This window comes from Equus quagga, unplaced genomic scaffold (assembly GCF_021613505.1).
Source record: "Equus quagga isolate Etosha38 unplaced genomic scaffold, UCLA_HA_Equagga_1.0 146_RagTag, whole genome shotgun sequence".
NCBI lineage: Eukaryota > Metazoa > Chordata > Mammalia > Perissodactyla > Equidae > Equus > Equus quagga.
Window position 1 is genome coordinate 2,647,322 of NW_025796728.1, and position 16,682 is coordinate 2,664,003.

Below are 16,682 nucleotides of genomic sequence, written 5' to 3' on the forward strand. Positions count from 1 at the left end.
TCTAATATAAATAACTCAAATGCAAGCTTCTAAAAAGGCTTTTACAAAAGCAATGAAGTTAAGGATGTGGCAGAAGATCCAAAATCTATTCAATTAGCCTTGCTATTATAAACAAATTATAGAGAAACTGAAGCTCAGAGAGGCGGCATGACTTTCCCCTAATCCCACAGAGGATTCTTCGCGATTGAGACCAGAAACCAGATCCTCTGAGCCACAGGCCAACACACTTCCCATTATACTATGAGATCATGAATGAGTAAATTTAGCCATTTGGTGACTGAATTAAGTCCTGCTGGCCTGTCTTCAGCATGGTGCTATGTGATGAGGGAGAAAGACTCAAGCCCAGAACAAGGAGCAGAAACTAGGAGGTGACAGGTCCAGCCCTGGAGATGGGAGAAGCTTTTTAGGTCCGTGCTCGATACGAGGGGAGAATTTGCCTCCAGTGCATCTCTAGCAGCCAGTTTCTGCGTCTCTCACTGCTTAGGATTTTTATTAAGGTTCTTCTGAAAACAGTCCTTTTGTGCCTTCCCTACCAGACATTCAAGGACCTTGTATTCAATGTCACATTAATTATGTTGATATATATTGATTACATTCGAGGACAGCCAGCCAGAAAGGTGTCTGGTGTGGCAATCTATAAGGAATGAGAAAATGTCCCTGGAAATGTTAGGATGAAGATAATAAATTTTCCCTCCTGTACCAGTAGGGTTCATTCAGAGCAAAACGACCACTACAAGTGTTATGGGGTAGATTATTTATTATGAGTTAGACCTTACACTGTTTGGCGAGGAGCTGAAGAAAAGGTCCAAAGAGCGTCAGAGAAAAGCCACTAACCAGCTCTGGTGCGGGGGGACAAGTCAGAGCTTGTTGGATGCTGGGTGAAAGCAACTGTTAGAGAGAAGCCATGAAGGGGATGGGGAAGGAGTCTATGGAAGGCTGTCAGCTCTTTGCGGCTTCCCCCTCTGTGAGCTCAGCACAAAGCATGTCATGGTGGATCTAGGGTCACTGCTGGTCAGTAGGGCCAGCAGTTGGGAAGAAGAGCTGGACTTGGAGTCAGGAAAATCAAGAGAGAGCGACACCCACTGGCTTCTATGTGGCCGTCCCTAACCACCTCTACCAACCTTCGAAATGTAATGGCTGCTAGTTTATTTCTGCCTCTCAAATATCACACAAACGTCTTTGTGGCAACCGTAACTCTCAACCACACAGGGCATTCCCACAATTAGGTGTCTGGGAAGTGTAGTTCCAATTTAGTTAAGGTGACATTGTACAAAGCCAGCACATCTCCTCTCAGGGACAAACACTGTGTGGCTGGAAGCAGTGGGTTGACAGCAGCTTGGCGTAAAGTGTAAGACACCCAAGGCTCTAGCTCCAGTTACAATCCATGATTCCTATGCTGCCTTCTGAGGATGTGGGGCTATCTGCCTGCAGGACTGTTGCTTTGTGTGGATCCTCGAGGACCCCGGAGCCGAGGCAGCAATGTGTCCCTGCAGCTCTTCTTCACTGCCTTTGCCTGCTGCAGGGCTCAGCTTCCCTAGAAATAAACCTGGAACCACTTACAGAAGGCAGGTTTGCAGAGAAATCTGTAATAGCTATGGAAATTATAAATGCACTTAGCCTTTGAGCCAGTAATCCCACTGCTGAGAATTTTGGCCTCACCACTTACTGACTGTGTGAACTTGTACATCCCCATACATGTGCACCATTCTGCTACAAATGTATTCATGGCAGCATAAGCAAAAATTAGAAACAACCCTAGCATCCATCTATGGGGATCTGGTTAAATACCCTGTGGTACATCCATATGATGGAATTCTATGAAGCTAAGAAAAAAGAATAAGAAAGTTCTCATTGCCCTGATGTAGAAAGACCTCTGGGATAGGTTAAAAAGGAAAAAAAGAAGAAGGAAGAAAGAAAGAAAAAAAGGTAGGTACAGAACAATGTTTATAGTATGCTAAAAAAATTTTTTCTGAGGAAGATTAGCCCTGAGCTAACTGCTGCCAATCCTCCTCTTTTTGCTGAGGAAGACTGGCCCTGAGCTCACATCCATGCCCATCTTCCTCTACTTTATATGTGGGATGTCTACCACAGAATGGCTTGCCAAGCAGTGCCATGTCCGCACCTGGGATCCGAACCAGCAAACCCTGGGCCACCGAAGTGCGTGTGAACTTAACCACTGTGCCACCGGGCCGGCCCCCCTATAGTACACTAAATTTTATGTAAGATAAAGAGGAACATTACACATATTTAGATTTGCTCATATGTTCGTAAAACATCAAAAGGATACAAGAAACTAATAAGGGGGCTGCCTGGTGGCATGGCAGTTAAGTTCACAGACTCTGCTTTGGTGGCCCACGGTTCACCAGTTCAGATCCTGAGCGCAGACCTATGCACCACTTATCAAGCCATGCTGTGGTGGCATCCCACATACAAAGTGGAGGATGATGGGTACAGATGTTAGCTTGGGGCCAGTCTTCCTCAGCAAAAAGAGGAGGATTGACAGCATATGTTACTCGGGGCTAATCTTCCTCCAAAAAAAAAAAGAAAAAGAAACTAATATGGTAGGTGGAGGGTGGCAGGAATGTGGTGGACAAAGACTGGGGTGAGAACCAGAGTTTTCAAACTTATCTTTGTATATAGTTTGGTTTTTGAGCAATTTTAGTGTTTTACATATTTAAAAATTAGATGAAAAAATAAATTTAGGTTGCCTTCAAAGAAAGAAAGGAAAAAGAAGAATTTGGAGAAGCACCAAATTGTCAGCCTGCCTGGAACAGCTGATGTCTAGGTCAGACTCTGACTCCACTTTATCCAACCACTGGATTCGGGGGAAGCTGGGTGAACAGAACTCCATCCAGCAGGTAGAGAGAGTAGCTCTGGAGGCAGAGTGGTGTTGAGTTTAAGAGCACAGATTCTAGAGCCAGCCTGCACAGGTTCAAATTCGGCTCCACAACTCACAAGCTGGGCAACCTTGGGTGAGTAACCCAACTTTTCAGTGCCTCAGTTTCCTCATCTGTAAAATGGAGCATAATAACAATACCTATTAAATATGGATGTAATGAGGGTTAAATACGTTAACACATCTGAAGTGTTTAGAGTAGTTCCCAATATACAAAGGACTCTAGAAGCCTATTCACTTACTTATCCATGATTACCTGGGAGGATGCACTCAGGGAGAGATCCTCAGCATGATTCCCCTGATCTGATTTTAAACCAGGACCAGAAGGTCTTGAATCTTCCATTGAGGCTCAGTAGAGAGTGATTCCTTATCAGGCCTATAACCAGCCTGTAGGAATCCTAGGAGACCGCTCCGACACATGATGGTACCCATCTGATGCACTTTCCTTCCAAATAGGGTTTCTGGGGGATTTTCTTGGGTTGGCGGTGTCCTTGGCTCCCTTCCTAGGAGTAGTTAGCAGCACTGAGATTCCCTCCAACAGTTTAGGCCTGAGATAGCCCGCCTCCCATGAGGTTCTCTGGGTCTGTCTGGAAACAGAGTCCCACAGGAATGGTTCACGTACGGACACAAGCTTCCGTCTCCCCCAGAAAAGTCAATGAGGTAGAGAGGTGGCATAGGTTGGTCCTGCATCCCTTCCCTGGCTTGTCTGAAAAAGGACAGGCGAGCTCTCCAAGGCTTCCTGGAGTGGGGGTGTTCACACCTGCTGCCCTGTTTGGAGAAAGGACCCCTACAGGTGAAGCCTCCACTTGTCTGAGGAAACTCTCTCTCTCTCATCAGTCCAGCTTGCCCTGAACCCACGGCGAGATCCCTCCCAAGTGTGCCCCTGCCAAGGGCTGAGAACCCCCTTATTATCATCCAGCCTCGTGACCTGTAACTCCCACGGGCCAGTCGGTTCTAGAGTGAGCGCTGTCCTTCGGGTTCATTGCTGAGGATGCAGAAGGAGATGGTGAGGCAGAGACTTGAGAACAGCAGTTGGTGTGCAGAATAGATGCTGAGAAGCGGGAAGCAGGACCTGACCAGGGAGATACATCCTGGAGAATTTTCCAGCAGTATCAAGGGCCTAACAAAAGTCAGAAGCCAGGAATTTATAGAGGCACCAAGCTGCCCCCGCTGTGTAGTTTTCCAGAAGCAGGAGGCTAGAAGTGAAAAGACTGCAGCCCTCCTGTTGCTGAGATTCTGTTCCTGGAACGTAGACAGAGTCCAGTCTTTGAGAACTATACTACAAAATGTCTGTAAGTCCCCTAGAAAAAGTGACTTTCTGTCCTGTTACTCTCCTGTGGTGGACGCTGCTTTGTCCTGCTCTGATGCCCTTCTCCAGGCTAGTGCATCACCTTCCAGCTGCTTCGAGCGACTCACAGCTGCTCCTTCTCCTGGGAACTGCCCTTGGCCAATGGGAGCCAGCTGCTGTGGTCTGAATGTTTGTGTCCCTCCCCAAACTCGCATGTTGCAATCCTAAGCCCCAGTGTGACCGTATTGGTAGGGAGGGCCTTTGGGAGGTGATTAGGTCATGGGGGTGAAGCCCTCATGAATGGCATTAGTGCCTTTATAAAAGAGACCCCGTAGAGATGGATCCTTAGCCCCTTCTGCCGTGTGAAGATACAGCAAGAAGTCTGCAACCCAGAAGGGGGCTTCCCCTAGGATGCTGGCACTCCAATCTCAGACTTCCAGCCTCCTGAACTGTGACAAATAAACGCCTGTCGTTTAAAAGCCACCCACTCTGTGGGTTTTGTTATAGCAACCCGCAGGGACTAGGAAACCACCTCCCTTGGTAGCCTGCAGCCAGTGACTCAGTGATGTGAGAGGACAAAAGGCCAGCCCACTTGTCTTGAGGAGAGACACACTGTAGTGCAGTTCTTGCTCCAGAGCACCCCGTGGGCCAGGCCGTTCCAGCTGAGGTCACGTCCTTGCTTAGCTCTGTCACCTGCACCCTTCTGCTCTCCTCTCTCCCTTTTTCCTGAGAGCACGTCCTCAATAAATCATAGACACTTGAATTCCTGTCTTAGGCTCTTCTTCTAAGGAGTCCCAGTCTACAACCTCTTTCTGTTGCGTTCTCCCTTCCAGCCACATTGCCCTCCTGCAGTTCCCAGAACCCTAGACATGTGCCAGCCTCAGGGCCTTTGTACTTGCTGTTCCTTTTGCCTGGAACACTTTCTCCCAGATACCTGAGTGATTGACTCCCTCAGCAACTTCAGGTCTTTACTCAAATGCCACTTTTTCATTGAGGTCTTCTCTTACTACTCATTAAAAATTACAAACCCACCCAACACACCCTTTTTCCCTTTGTTGTTTTAGCACTATTTAACACAATAATAGCAAGTACCTATAAAGTGCTTTAAGTGTGCCAGGCACTGTTATAAATGATTAACATTCATTAAACGCAAACCTCATGACGAACCTACAAACGTTTTGTTAAATCCATTTCACTGATGAGAAAACTGAGGCACAGAGAGGTTAAGAACTTTCCCAAAGTTTGTACAGCTTGTAAACGATGGAGCCAGGCTTTGATCTCAGGCTGTTTGACTCCAGGCACTATGCCACTACACTATATTATCGTACTGATTTATTTACTTATTTATTTTGGTTATTGTGCGTCTTCTCCCACTAAAATACAAGCTCCTTGAGAATATGGCTTTTTGTCTATATGGTCCACTGTTGTACGCCTTAGTACCTAGAGAAGTCCAGCTACCACACTAGGCCCTCAAGTATTTATTAAATTACATACCTCCTGTGACTGAAGCCCTTCTTTCTGGATTCATGGGGAAATCAAGTTGTAAAAAGGGTAGACTGGTTATTCAAATTTCAGCCAACATCTTGAGTCACATAATAAGAACCTCTTCCTTCCTGTGTTGATTCAGCTCTGTAATAAGCTGGGTGCAATATATTTAAAGCACACGGTGATTGTTTAAATATTTGGCTTCCATTTTAGAACCACGAGTGCCAGGCAGCTGTGTAATTGCTGGCTAAGACAATGATGTCTGGCATTCGGAAGGCCAGAATTTGCAGTGATGTTGTCAAGGCCTTACCAGAGACCGTGGAGGCTGGGAGAAGAATCTAAGTGGAAAGTTCATTGTCAAAGTCATTTTTTATTACAATCTAGTGCTGCTCATTGGGACTTCAGGGATCCCCAAAAATAGCACCCTATCCAAATTCTGAACTACTTGAGACTAGACCAAAAAAATAAGACACAAGGAAATCAAAATTCTGTGTTTACTACTAAGAAAGCTGATATTACAGAATGTAGCTTAGATTTAAAAGCAAAATGTTTTCTTAACACTAAACCCCAGAACCAGGCACACTTACCCGTGGATGACTACAGACCTCCCCAGGTGGGGTCTTGGCCTGAGAAACCCACAACGTGGAGGAACAGAGCAGGACACACATTCTCTGCAGGTACACCAGCTCCAGGAGGACTCCAGAGGGAAGGACTGGCTACTCTATCCAGATTCTCTTCTAAAGTCACCAGTTAGACAAGTCACTGCACCTTCTCAAGAAAAGACTGAGTGACAGATGCAGAGAAATGCCAGGAGGGTCACAGTTATGGATAGCCCTTCAAATGAAGGGAGACGTTGAGTGAGGAATAACATTACACTTGCAACAGTACTGCCCCATGGGCAATTAGACTACCCTTGAAGGAGCGCCAATTACATTTTTGCTTTATGAATCTGGCGTTACAGAATATGCAATAGTTGGCCTCTTAGAGCTTCTTACCATTTTACTTCTTAATTGTCATAGCTAAAATGAGATTTAAATCATAGAGCTTTGCAGCCAAAATTGAAACTTCAAAGACAATGTGATCTCCTGCTGTCCCTTTTACAGGTAGGGAACTGAGGCCCAGAGGGATGGAATATTTTGTCCTATGACAGAAATGTAGGCAGGTCACCCAGAGCTGGAACTGGAACCCCCATTCTCTTTCTTTTCAGTCCAAAGCCTTTATCTATCCAATGGCCTGTTTTTCAGTTTGTCATCAACTTTTCCCTAGTGCCAAGAAGGAGAGGAAAAAAAAAAACCCTCTACCAACAATAAGAAACAAAAACATAATACACACGACCATTTCACAGCCAGGATTACAAGGTGGCAGTAAAAAGATGGAGTGTTCAAGGAGAAGACAGCAGTCAATTCTCTAAATGATGTAAAGTGAGGGCTTCGTCACCTCTCTCTGTACCCTTCACGATGAGATACTTCACATTGAAATCTCCCATCTATCTAAGTCCACGGCGCTAGAGTTAGCAAGTCTCTCTGTTTAGGGACATTTAGCTTTTTACTTTCTTAAAATGCAAGAAAACTAGATAGTTTTTACGTGAATATAAACTCCAGTATCCTAATGATGTCTGTTTTAAATTATTTATGCACAGCTCAAACCTCCTAGGCATTGTTAAAAAAAAATCCTACATTACCATGAATCATATGAATTTTTTCTCAATGAATGGAAAAAGAAATGAGTGCTAGCTTCAGAAACCCAGAGGAGGGGGAAATCTTATTTCAAGATTCTTCCACTTCCTATAATGTAATATGTGTGTATTAAGGCTGTAAAATAGGACTCAAATATAAAGATCATAAATCATCATGTTTGAAAATAGAAATAAAGACTTTGCTCTTCATTATAAACGTATATAGTATAATAGTAGTAGTTTTTAAATTCTAGATAGCCATCCAATTTATTTTCTTATCCCAGTGCTTTTCGGCATGAAAAGCTAGTGCTATACTTTAAAGTATAGAAAGTTTAGGTAACTGTCTACAGGGAAACCTTGACTTTTTAAATTGCTTACTGAGGCTATTTGCCCATATAACATAACAAGCAGCAACCCCGAGCCATGAATTGTGCGTTGGATGTGTGTAGGGCTATGGTGTTCAGACACCAAGGTGGGCTTGCTTCGGGCTCCCCAAGTAGGTCAGGCCATTGCAGAAGTGTTGTACATTGCAGCACCAGAGCAGTTTGGTTGCTAAGGGAGTGAAAGCCTTACCTGAGGAACTACAGGCCCTCCCAGCGAATTCAGGCCACAGTACTACAGAAATGCACTGTGATGTCCTTTTTAGTGAAATGTATGGAAATTGTCCCAACTGGATATCTACAACAGGGAAGAATAGTCCACTGGCCTGGGAATCTTGAATTGTAAAAGGTATTGTTCTATATTTATTTAGTTTGCCTAGAGTGGAGGATGCTTTGAAAAGCTATAGAGGAACTTGTCTGTGTGTGTGTGTGTTGGCTGGTTGTTTATTCGTTTGTTTTTTAAAGAAAGTAACTACTTCAAGACATTATTTTTTTTCTGAAAGAGTTCAGCTGTAATCCTGACTTCCACTCTTCAGAGACTTAGGATGAGTCTGGGGGCCTTTTTCCTTCAGGAAAAACAAACCAACTTATAGGGCAAAACTTCCCCATGGACAGTTGGAATGCTGCCTAGCGATGGAGCATAGTTATCAATTCTACCTGTTAAACTCCGCTGTGTTCCTGAGACCCACAGCACAGATTCTGATGTTTTATTCATTTCAGTGTCCCCAGAACCGAGAACTGAGCCTGACACCTAGTAAGTGCTCAGTAAACACTGGTTGAATGGAGAATGAGTCATCGACTCTGAATTTCAATCCTGCCTTTATCGCAGCTGCCGATATGGTCTTGGGCCCGTCATTCAACCTGTCAGGGTGTCAGTTCCCTCGAGGGAAAGAGGCATGAAAGAACCCTGGTTCACTGTGAGAAGTCCCCAGACGTCTCATGGGAAGCCCTGCGGCACAGTTCTTGTCATTCAGTGTCAGGGGATTTAAATTGCTTATACGTATATTTTAAACAATGTTTTGCTTTTATGAAATTTTGATGTTGGAACATCATAGCAGTTAATGTTCTCACTTCTGAGGCTGTTAGTTTGGTAGTGCAGGCCTTACAAGATGAATGATTTTCATAATTTTTCATGACTGTAAACTTGAACCTAAGCATTTAGGACTTTCTATGGTACACACTCATTTAATCCTGAAGTTTCCAGCTTACTCTAGAATCAAAGATAAATGTGCTGTTGTAACATGTCATAAAGCCCTTACAGCTTCTAAAGGTCAAAAGCTCTCTGTGTTTATATTGGAGCAAAAAAAGGAGTTAAAAAAAAAGTTATGGGGCTGGCCCAGTGGTGTAGTAGTTAAGTTTGTGTGCTTGGCTTCAGCGGCCAGGCATTCGTGGGTTCAGATCCCGGGCACGGACGGACATACACATCACTCATCAAGCCATGCTGTGGTGGTGTCCCACCTACAAAATAGAGGAAGACTGCCACAGATGTTAGTTCAGGGACAATATTCCTCAAGCAAAAAGAGGAAGATTGGCAACAGATGTTAGCTCAGGGCTGATCTTCCTCACCAAAAAAAAAAGTTATTAAGCTGTACTAAAGATCCAAAATTGGCATGAAACATTGAAAAAATAAATCCATTTGGAATATTGATTGAAGTACAGTATTTATCTGACTGAAAACCTAAAACAGTTACAAAGTCCTATTTACCCTCTTTCTATTTTGTTAATGACAAAGATAAACTGTGGTCCTGAATCATCATGTGTCAGATTTGCTTGGCGGGATACATTTACAAAGTTATCTCACATCGTGTATTAGTCAGGGCTCTCTGGGGTCCTTCAATTTTTTTCTAACACCCTCTGTTCTTATGGCACCGATTTACTGAGAGTCCAGGACAGCTGTCCAGTGAAATTGGTCCAACTGCCTCACCTTCAAGATTTGCCTGAATGTTCTGTCATGGTGTTTAGCTTGTTCCTACTTTTCCATTTATTATCTGCCTTTTGGATGCTCTTCTGATACTTAGAAGGGCAAGAAAATAAATCAGGTCTACAGGCCATTATAGCAGCCTAGAAAGAACCTCTGAAGATTGAAGAGGGGACTGAGCAGAAACCAATGACTGAAGAAACATTTTAGGATTATCTCTAGATTTAATTCATTTGAGCAATTCCTGGAAGAACGACCACAAGTGATCGAGAGTGGAAAAAAACAACAGCTTAAACAACTTTCGTTGTGAGCAAGGACTAGGATTTTTAGGTACAAGGCAGCTTTGTGAAAAGGATGCCAATATGCAAAGTACGACTTTTGTTTTTTGTGTCTACCAGGCTTTGTCGGACTAGGTGGGGCTTTGAGACAAGTTCTGATGGGAGACTCCAGTCTTTTCAAAGTGTAAAGCTGCCAGGCTTAGTTGCTTAGGCAACCAACAATGTTTAAGACTGATGAGTTATAAGTTCAACTTGTTGCTATTTCGCAGTCACGAAAGTCTTTTGAATCTTTGTTCAAAGACAATTCATTTGAATGTGCTTTAAATATTCCGGAAATAGCCCTGGAAAACCTTTATTCAAGGTCAGTAAGCAAAAACCGTTTCTATGGTATCATTAAAACAGTCTGGATACATTTCAAGGTACTTCCGGCTTTTATCTACTCACCAAATAGTCTATGTGCCCACTTTTGCCAGGACCATGGACATATTACAGGTATGAATTTTAGCTCACTTCACTAGAGTTAAAAATAAGCCGCATTCCTTTGTGTCCCAATAAAGGTACATTTGTTCAGAGCCTCTATCCACTCAAGAAATTCAATCTCATGAATTTGGTGGGGGCAAGGTGGGGAGGTAATCCATCTCTGTAGGGTCAGAAGGGGGCATCTGGGGATCTGGCACTGTCCAGGCCATTTTAGAAGGCCCTCTGATCCCCTCTGGCCTCTATTCAATGTCAAAATCCACATGGTCCCTTGAAAGCAGTGGCCCCAGTCCCAGATCTTTTGAAGGCTGGGAAGCCATATGCTTAGTGAGCCTCCTCGCTCAGGACACCTTGCAGCTTTTTTTGCCATGAGGCCCTTCCACAGACCAGAGCTATAGGAGGGAGTGAAGTGCTGGTCTCCACTACTCTACAAACCTGCACACCTCTGCTCCCTTCCTAGTTTCTGGAAAAGCTCAAAATCTTCCCTCTAGGATGGGTCTACTTCTTCCTCTCTTTCTACAACAAAATGCTACACGGGGATAATATTCTGGATGCCTGTTTCATGCTTTATTTATATACCCTTTTCTTATCCCTATAATACAAAAGTCATTAAGAATCTGGAGGCTGGCCCCATGGCATAGTAGTTAAGTTCAGCACCCTCTGCTTTGGCAGCCTGGGTTCAGTTCCCAGGCGTGGACCTACGCCACTCGTCAGCCATGCTGTGGTGGCAACCCACACACAAAATAGAGGAAGACTGGCACAGATGTTAGCTCAGGGACAATATTCCTCAGCAAAAAAGAGAATCTGGAGGTAAGGACACCCACAGCGACTATCTTGGAATGGGAAAGGGAAAATATCTATTATTTGTTCAGGCTGCTGAATGAGCACAACATAGAAATTAATATCTGGAGGTGGTTTTCTAACCACAGATATGAAGGTGAGAAAGACAGTCCCTGCCTTCAGAGATCTCACATCTTAGAATAGAGATCAAATAAAGAGGTCGTTAAAATATAGCACACAGGAGGAATCCCTGCACCAGGGGCTGGGAAGGGTTTTTCTGGAGGAAGTGATTATGAACTCTTAAATACCACTCCCTACCTATGTACCAGGCACTGCTCCAAGAAATTATTTATATAGATATACATAGACAGTGGGCTTATAATTAGAACCCAGGCAATCCAGCTCCAGAGTCCAGGACCTGAATTCCTAGGCTCTATGGATATCTTCAATGAGAACTGAAAAATAACTACAAGCTTGCCGTGGCACAGTGTAGGTGTGCGAGGGTTGGGTAGGGTGGAACAGTGTGAAAGAGCCCTGGGAGGTGCCATGAAGAGGGAAGTTGGAGTTGAACTATCTGAAACAGTAAGGGCTAAGGTCCCAGCAACCCTCCAGAAGTAGACCAGCAAGGATACTGATGCTCTTCTCGCTAAGGCTAACAGAGGCCAATCTGGTGAGGAGGGCTACTCGGGTAAGGAAGGGATTTCAGAAAATCCCCCTCAAAAGGAAATCTGCACTGACAACACCAGATGCAGTGGAGGATGTAGAGCAACAGGAACTCTCACCCATTGCTGGTGGGAATGCAACGTGCTACGAGCACTTTGGAAGACAGTTTGGCGGTTTCTTACAAACTAAACATTCCCTTACCATATGCTCCGGCCATCATGCTCCTTGGTACTTACCCAAAAGAGTTGAAACTTCATATTCACATAAAAACCTGCAGACAGATGTTTATTAACAGTTTTATTCATAATTTCCAGAACTCGGAAGCAATCAAGATGTTCTGAAGTTGGCGCCGGCACAGCGGTTATGTGCACACGTTCTGCTTCAGTGGCCGGGGTTCGCTGGTTCGGATCCCAGGTGCGGACATGACACCGCTTGGCAAGCCATGCTGTGGTAGGTGTCCCACATATAAAAGTAGAGGAAGATGGGCATGGATGTTAGCTCAGGGCCAGTCTTCCTCAGCAAAAAAGAGGAGGATTGGCAGCAGTTAGCTCAGGGCTAATCTTCCTCAAAAAAAAAAAAAGATGTCCTTCAGTAGGTGAATAGGTAGATACTGTGGTACACCTAGACTATGGGATATTATTCACTGCTGAAAAGAGATGAGCTATCAAGCCAGGAAAAGACATGGAGGGACGTTAAATGCATATTACTAAGAGAAAGAAGCCAATCTGAAAAGACTTTATACTGTATGATTCCAACTATATGACATTCTGGAAGAGGTAAAACTATGGAGACAATAAAAAAGATCAGTGGTTGCCAGGAGGAGAGAGGGACGACTAGATAGAGCACAGAGGATTTTGAGGGCAGTGAAAATGCTCTGTATGATATTATAATGGTGGGTATACGTCATTATACTTTTGTCCAAACCCACAGAGTGTACAACATCAAGAGTGAACTGTATTGGACTCGGTGATGATGCTCTGCCAATGTAGGTTCATCAATGGTAACATCCTGTAATAAATGTACCATTCTGGTGAGGGATGCTGATAATAGGGGAGGCTATGCATGAATGGGGAGAAGGGGGGATATGGGAAATCTCTATACCTTCCACTCAATTTTGCTGTGAATCTAAAATTGCTCTAAAAAATAATGTCTATTTAAAAAAAAAAAAGTCCTGCCCAACCTTCTATCAATTAGATTTTGATTCACAAGCCTGTCTTCTAAAATGGAATTATGCCCTGCAAGGAGTAAATCTGTGCAAAGGTTTATACCCTGTTGTGAGTATTTTTCACCAGAAAATCAAATTGCTTTTCTCCTACCCTGACTCTAGCCAGGTTGGGAGGCTGCTCCAGAGAGAGGCTCGGGACAGACACCAGGACATGAAGACGACAACACACTCTTGGAATGAGGTCAAAAAATCTGCCACAAGATATTACTGGCCTCCAGTTGACCACATGTTCTCTCTGCTACACCAGGAGAATTCTGTTTTGTGCATTCAAAGGACTTTACATGTCATAGACTGTGGAAAGCAGTGTTGGAATGTTCTAAGTACTAAATTTACTGTGGGGATGGCTATCATCAGCATTCATGAGTGAAATAAAGGATAGGCCTGTCTCAGGGAAGACTGGAGACACAACCAAATTGATGCGTACTCATCTTCACATTTCAGATGTTCCCTAGTTAGGCCAAAATCATGATCTCTGGGGATGGCTTTGCCTCTTGCTGAGTCTGGCAGTCTGAACATCAAATCCAGATGAACCCGAAGCAGCCAGAGCCCTGGGTCGATGGCCCAAAAGCTCAAGCTGAGAGCCTGGCAACACACCTCTCCTGACAGCGGTGCCAGTTCATAACAGAAAGCAGACCCCAGGCTCCATCTTTGTGTGACGCCTCATTTCAACCGACTGCTCTGCCTTTGTGAGACTTGACGTTATTTATTCCTCAGAGAGGGAATGAGTGACTCACAAGATCTTGTGATTCACAGAGCCTCTCACAGAGCTGGGCAGATGGTAAGCGGAGTGCTGGGACAAGAAAGGGGATGGCAGGCGGGTAAGGGCTGTGCTGGCTTCTCTGAGATCATCCAAGATGCCCCCCTACACACATACACACACACCCACCTCCCCACCAGGACACCAGTGAGCCCCTTTTACTTGGCAGAGGTGAGGTGTTTGTGAATGAGCCTCAAGCTCCCTGTGGTGCTGATCTAGACTCCTACCTGCATTTGTTCTTAATCCATCCCCACCCTTCCCCCAAGAGCCTACTCTTCAGCCAGCCACATGGCATGGTCCTCTCTCCTGCCTCCCCCAAACAGCTTGTCAGGGTCCCTCTCCCTCCCCTGCTGCTCAAGCTTCTGTACCTGTCTCTTGTTTTGTATCAGTTTATGTGTCTCTTCTGCCCAATGAGGCTACTGGGGACATATATGTTGTGGAGGTTTAGAGCACGAGTCCTGAGCCAGGCCTCTGAGGTCTGAATCCTGGCTGTGTCTGGCTGTAGCAAGCTATTAAAGGACAAATGCCACTTAGGGTATTTGTTGGAAGTCAGACTTTAGTATAACGGAGGGCTATTCATTTTCATCACAAAGCCAATTAGAAAGCTGTTTGTCTCCCAAGGTCATTCCCCAGTATGACCTTGGCCATATAACTTAACTTCTCTAGGCCTCATTTTTCTTGCACGTAAAGCGGAATAACACTACCAGTTTCTCAGGTTGTTTAAAAGGCCCTGCAATTATTTTGCAAAGGAAGGAATGGAAGAAGGAGGGAGGGTGGAAAGAAAGGAGGAAAAGAGACGGTGAGCCCCTTGAAATAAAGGATCATGCATTATTTATTTTTCATTCTGTGCCTCATTAACTCATTTATTCATTCCTGAGTTTATACAATGTTTCAGTTGCTGAACAAGACCAGTCCCTGCCCTCAAAGAGCTGACAGTCAAGAGAGAGTGACAAAGAATGACAATTGTAACACAGTGTGATAGCAGCCAAGGGACAGCAGGATGGCATTGCTCTGAAGCGCATGGCTCTGGAGCTTGGGTTCAAATTCTGATTCTGTCACTTCCTGGCTATGTGACCCAGTAAGTTACTAGCAGCTCCCTCAAAGGGTTGCTGTGAGGATGGAGTTCAAAGGTGAAGAGAGACCAGAAGAGTGCCTGATACATAGTGTTTAATAGATGTTAGCTTTGAATGTTAAACTCACATACATACATATGCATAATAGATACATATATATGTACACACACATATGCATAACAGGTACCCACTGGAGAGTGTGATGGGAGCACAGAAGGTAGAAAAGTAAACTTGAGTCTGGCAGGGCTGCCAAGAGGAAGTGACCCCTGGGCCCAGTCTTTAAGAATGAATGAGAGAGGGGCCAGCCCTGTGGCCAAGTGGTTAAGTTCGTGTGCTCTGCTTCAGTGGCCTAGGGTAATGCCAGTTTGGATCCTGGGCACAGACATGGCACCACTCATCAAGCCATGCTGAGGCAGCGTCCCACACAGCAGAGCCAGAAGGACCTACAACTAGAATATACAACTATGTACTGAGGGACTTTTGGGGGAGAAAAAGATTGGCAACAGATGTTAGCTCAGGTGCCAATCTTTAAAAAAAAAAAAAAGAGGTGGGGTGGAGAAGCAGAGGAACACTGACGCTCCAGCACATGCAAAAGCATGAGGAGGGAGACCATCAGTCACTCCACAGGCCCCTGAGGGGCTAGATAGATGTGCTGGACAGGCAGGCAGGTGCTGAATCATGCAGGGCCCTGCTAATGAATTTAAATCTTGCCTGAGGACCCTGCAGGGCTACGGAAATAGTTCAAGCTGAAGCCTGCCAGGAACATTTTGGCACTTTCTAAATCAGCCACATTTTTCACAGCATTACCATGGCCGGTGGTAATCAACTTCGTGGTTGTGATCCTGAGGTCCTGTAGGATGCTAAAGCAAAACCTAAGAAAAGCTCTGTTCAGTGGTATACACTTCTAGGGCCAAATATATTTTTTTTTTTTTTTTTAAAGATTTTATTTTATTTATTTTTTCCTTTTTCTCCCCAAAGCCCCCCAGTACGTAGTTGTATGTTCTTCGTTGTGGGTCCCTCTAGTTGTGGCATGTGGGACGCTGCCTCAGCGTGGTTTGATGAGCAGTGCCATGTCCGCACCCAGGATTCGAACCAACGAAACACTGGGCCGCCTGCAGCGGAGCGCGCGAACTTAACCACTCGGCCACGGGGCCAGCCCCCAAATATATTTTATTTGATTCTGATTCTTTGGGAATTGATAAATCCTTTGTGGGAAGGACCCAGGTCTTTTCTCTTTTATCTTGAAAGTGCCTAGAACAACATGTGGGCATATCAGATTTGTCCGGCTAATACCAAGTGATGAATTCATATAATCCATGCACATTATATACGGTAACTTCTAGTTATTTAAGCAATTAACAGCCTGTACTGTTCACAGGCTTCCACAGCTGCTTCATCAGCATCACTGGTCACTTCCATGCATATCAGGAAAATGCTGTGATATGCCACCTACTGCGGTTTCCCTGGAACTCCTTTTGGTCCTCAACAACTCTTCGCAATTAGGCAATAGGCCAGGATACATTGCTGCCCTCTTAGTCAGGTACAGAGGAAAGAGGGAAATAAAAATCCAAACTCTGGAATTTCAAAATTGAGGATGAGGTAGAAGCCTACACGTAATTACTCACAGTGAGCTTTTCATGCTCCCTCAAGAGCAATTACGGCTGTCTGACTTTCTGGAAGGAAGATAAGGTCTTGATGGAAAGCCAAGAGGGGACTATCTTAGAGGGTTTCTGACAAGGTGCTAGCCCACACTCTGCTCTTGATGTGGATTAAGGCTGCCCCAGCCA